Genomic DNA, 5,395 nt, shown 5'->3' with positions numbered 1-5,395 from the left:
CTCCCACGTGACCTAGTAGTTGCTCCAACCTTTCACTTGTAAAAGAGTTTTTTCTTCTTTCAGCAAGACACAACTCTCATCAGTGAAATCAGTGAAATTGTCAATGGGCAATTTTCACAATGGAGAGAGGTGAAAAGCGATGTGCCCCAGGGATCTGTCCTGGGACCAGTGCTTTTCAACCTCTTCATAAATGACCTGGAGACAGGGGTGAGCAGTGAGGTGGCAGACAACGCCAAACTTTTCTGAGTGGTGAAGACCAGAAGCGATTGTGAGGAGCTCCAGAAGGATCTCTCCAAACTGGCAGAATGGGCAGCAAAATGGCAGATGCGTTTCAATGTAAGTAAGTGTAAAGTCATGCACATTGGGGCAAAAAATCAAAACTTCATATATAGGCTGATGGGTTCTGAGCTGTCTGTGACAGATCAGGAGAGAGATCTTGGGATGGTGGTGGACGGGTCAATGAAAGTGTCGGCCCAATGTGTGGTGGCAGTGAAGAAGGCCAATTCTATGCTTGGGATCATTAGAAAAGGTATTGAGAACAAAACGGCTAATATTATAATGCCGTTGTACAAATCGATGGTAAGGCCACACCTGGAGAATTGTGTCCAGTTCTGGTCACCACATCTCAAAAAGGACATAGTAGAAATGGAAAAGGGACCAAAAGAGAGCGACTAAAATGATTACTGTGCTGGGGCACCTTCCTTATGAGGAAAGGCTACGTCGTTTGGGCCTCCAGTCTGGAAAGGAGACGCCTGAGGGGGGACATGATTGAGACATACAAAATCATGCAGGGGATGGACGGAGTGGATAGAGAGATGCTCTTTACACTCTCACATAACACCAGAACCAGGGGACATCCACTAAAATTGAGTGTTGGGAGTTAGGACAGAAAAAGAAAATATTTCTTTAGCGTGTGGTTGGTCTGTGGAACCCCTTGCCACAGGATGTGTGCTTTGAATAAATAAATACCCATGCAACATTTTGAACTTCCAAGACACTTTTCTTTTGATTTGCAAGGAAAGAATCTTCCTGCTGGATGATGATCTTTGCCTCAAGAGAAAGGAAAACTTTGGTTCACCAGAGAGTATCACTTTACTAAATAGTATGCTTCTCACAGCAGCTTTTCAATGGTGCATTACCTGAAAGAGTTTGAATGTGGACAGCATTTGGTGAGGAGCACTTAGCATACCAAATCTGATGTTATGTGTGTATTACAAAGCTCCTTAAGCATATCTCAGTTTTTGTACTATTTGGAGATAAGATTACAGAACAGTACAACATACAGTCTCCAAAAAATATGCAGCAAACAGGCCATGTACTATGACCTACCAGGTGCATAACGATGAAGGCACTAGCCAAGTTCAGGTGCAGTGCTACACTGTGGGTTAGTGCTCCATGAGAAGCCTAAGGAAGCTGCAGGCTCATGAACCCCACCTTCTTTTATGGTCAAGTGGAAAATGAAAGCTTCTACTTCAAGAAAAATAGCATTTCAAAGCTCTATATGAACTAGGCATCTTCAGCATAATCCTATACATTCATGGCTCTTAACATTTTTTGAGTCATGGACCCCACTGATTATTTGATGAACATTACAGATTCCCTCCCTAGAGAAATGCACATAAACACATTCACAGAAAAATATTTTTGCACCCAATACATGGAGCCCCTGAAGCCTATCCATGGACCACAAGTTAAAAAAGAAACTCGCTATACATGTTTACTCCAAAGCAAACTCCAGTATGTTAAATGATGTCTACCAGGGATGGGAACTCAAGTCAGGTGACTTGAGTCTGAGTCAAGAAAATCAGCATTTTTTGCTGACTTGTGGAGACTCGAGTCAGCTATGCCAATGACTTGGGAAGTGACTCAAACCTGAGGCCACTGACTCAGCACTAGGTCCACACGCATGCAGACTTGAGTCTGTCTGTGTCTGGGCATGCTTGCTTACTTTTTCATGGAGTGAAAAACCTCATGGGGCCATCACTCAGGCTGGGCGAGCAGCAGGGAGTTTCTAGCCATGAGGCAGGGAAGGGTTAATGCTTTGCTTTTGCATGGAGTGGGGGGGGAGATGGTAGCGGACTTTCTTGCCCATCTTTGAAGGAAACGATGGTCACTGAATGAAGGATGGGCAGTCTGATTTGTTTCTTTGGATGAGGGAGGGCAGGAGGAGTTCTTGCTTTGGAGTTGGCTGGAGAAAAAGGAGGCAGAAGGGAGAGAGATTTGCAGCAATAACACTTTCTAATCGCATGGCTGCTGTGAGCTCTGTTGTTGCTTGGGGGAGGAAGCCCCACTAAATGACCAGCAATGGGACTACTTCTGAGTACAGCTGCAAAGGATTGAGTCCTCCAGCAAGCCTCCCAGCTGCTGCGTGTGACCTTCTTCCCTCTTGCTGCTTCTGTCCCTGCTCTCACACAGTCAGTCCCACCCCCTTCCACCCTGTTTACAGATGGGAGGGGCAGAAGGGGAGTGTTTAAAGAGAACACCAATACACACACACCGGCAGCAGCCCCCTTTTTTTTCTCTGTGCCTGACACATATATCAAAAAGACTTGTGACTCTGGGCAACTCAGAAAGTCTACCTGTGAGGACTCATTTTTTACTTAAGTTATGGGGGGTGGAGACTCGTGACTCAATTTGCCCATCCCTAGTGTTTACTCCACTTTAAGTGTGCATAGGATTGCAAGCTTTGCTAACTAGCTGGAGGTGGAACAATGTTACACCTGAATGTCACACCAAGATAACACTTGCTTTGATACACTTGCTTGCTCAAGCTCTAGTTTTTAACAAACCACAGCTTCTCAAGTTTCTATGTAACACATAACTCCAATTTGTTTTAAAATGAAAACAAAATCCTCTACTGTCATTCAAAAGAGAGGGAAAGTGGGGAGGGAAAAGAGACAGAGCCCACAGATCCCTAGGCTCATTCACATCATCATCATCCTTCAGTCTTGGAAGACTATAGTATCACGCTATGAAAAGTGGTTCTGAAACAGTGTCTAGTGTGGCTAAAAAGGCCAAATTGGGAGTGACAATCCCTTCTACACTGGGAGCAAATGTAGTCTGTCCCTGGTGCGTCTCCCTGGCTATGGGCCTTCCTTCTTTGCCTCTTTGCCTCAGTCTGTTGGCCAAGTGTCTCTTCAAACTGGGAGAGGCCATGCTGCACAGCCTGCCTCCAAGCGGGATGCTCAGAGGCCAAGGTTTCCCATCTGTTGAGGTCCATTCCTAAGGCCTTAAGATCCCTCTTGCAGATATCCATGTATCGCAGCTGTGGTCTACCTGTAGCGTGCTTTCCCAGCACAAGTTCTCCATAGAGGAGATCCTTTGGTATCCGGCCATCGCCCATTCTCATGACATGACCAGGCCAACGCAGGCTCATTCACATAGCACAAAACCAGAGTATTGTGTTATATCTAAACTCCAGGCCGCTATTTTTGCAGTATTTCCAAATTCTGAACCATTAAGAAGTTTGAATCACAATGAAACTAGCTGATTCTAGTGGCAGTCTGTTGCTATCACTTGTAACAAACAGAACATTAAAAACAAACAACCCTACAACTTCCATTAGGCTACAATTCTAGAGAGAGACCACCTGTACTGAAAGGATAAACAGACTAGTGTCAGAAGCTATCCAAATTAAGCTCCCTTGCTACAGATGCTACAACCAGCTACTTTCAATTATTGTTTGCTTAGATTTACCATATCTGTTTACACCCCTAGGCTACAATTCTTAAACCACAGATTTTGCAGTGCCAGAATGCCTGAGGAAACGGGAAATAGAAACGGGAAATCTCATTCACAAAATACTGCAGAGTCATCAGGAACCATTTCCATCTGGATACCTGCTGGTCATTGCAAATGAAGGACACCAACCAGTGAAATGTACTCTTGACCCAAGAAACCTGTTAGCAGCATAAGCCAAATTCTTTTCTCATGTCATCACTATTGGAAGGACCTGGTATTTAATTATTGCAAAACTATCTCAGAAACCAGTGACCATATTAAAAAGTAGCTAAACAACATGACACAAAAAACATTTTCTAATAAGAGGATAATACTAACTTAATAAGAACATGTTTCTAATAAGAACATAAAAGCCTGGCAGGATCAGGCCAATCAAGGCCACTATTTTCTTTTACACAGAGGCTCACCAGCCCACAAACAGAAGAAAAAGCCATACTTCTCTCCTGCAACTAGCATTCAGAGGTATGATGCTGGTGAACACTGAGGCAGTAGCCATTGACTAGTACAGTGGTTCCCAAACTTTTTAGCATTGGGACCCACTTTTTAAAATGACACTCTACTAGGACCCACCTAGCTTTATGAAATTTTTTAAAAAATAACTTTACCAGCCACTCAAGCCTCTGTTTTTCTCCTTTTTAATACGATGGGGGGACTGCATTTTGGAGCCTTTGTTGAGCTGCACATTCATCAGATTGCGACTATTTTGGTAGTCTTGCATTCCCTTTTGCCTGGCCTTCAATAAGAGCTGAGGCATATTTGCCTACCCACAAGTAAAAAAAATACATATGGCTCAGTTTTGTTCCCATGGGGCTTGTTATATTTTTCTCGTCATCTTGGGGGGATTTTCTTCTTCACATTTTTGGGCCTGTTCTTCTCGACCTGCCCTTAGAGGTGGACTGAGGTACAGTTGCCCACTTGTGAGGAAAAGCACACATGCAGCTCAGTTTCACTTTCCATAGGGCTCCATGCATTTTCTATGCCAGCTGTTTGTCAGTTTCATGACCCATCAACAATCAGGTTGCAACCCACACTTTGGGAAACATTGGAATAGTAGCCAGGGATGGGCAAATCAGCATGGCTTAATTCAAGTTGAATCGCAAATCTCTGCCCCCCATGACTTGACTTGAAAACGAGTCATAATGGGGGGTATTTTCTGAGTCGCCTTTTTGCGATTCGAAAAGAGTTATGAGTCGCCCCCTTTAAAAACCCAGTTATGGAAAAAAAACGGGGCTGCTACTGCGTGTGTGTGTGTGTGTGTGTGTGTGTGTGAGAGAGAGAGAGAGAGAGAGAGAGAGAGAGAGAGAGAGAGAATTCCTTTTAAACATTCCCCTGCTTCCCCGTCCCATATGTAAATGAGGCGGGAGGGGGTGGGACAGGCTGTGAGACAGCAGGGTCAGAGGCAGCAAGAGGGAGGAGGGTCATACACAGCAGCTGAAAGGCTTACCATTGGTTCTTTCAGAGATGGGCAAAAGAACCTGCTCCTGCCTCCCCCCCTCCTGCTCAGATGCAAAAGCAAACATTAACCCTTCCCTGCCTCCTGAAACTTCCCTGCTGCTTGCTCTGGCTGAATGATGGCCCCACAAGGTTTTTCACACCACAAAAACGGTAAGCAAGTACACCCAGACACAGACTCAAGTCTGCATGTGTGTACGAC

This window comes from Tiliqua scincoides, chromosome 2, assembly GCF_035046505.1.
Source record: "Tiliqua scincoides isolate rTilSci1 chromosome 2, rTilSci1.hap2, whole genome shotgun sequence".
Lineage (NCBI taxonomy): Eukaryota > Metazoa > Chordata > Lepidosauria > Squamata > Scincidae > Tiliqua > Tiliqua scincoides.
This window is presented reverse-complemented; position numbering follows the sequence as displayed.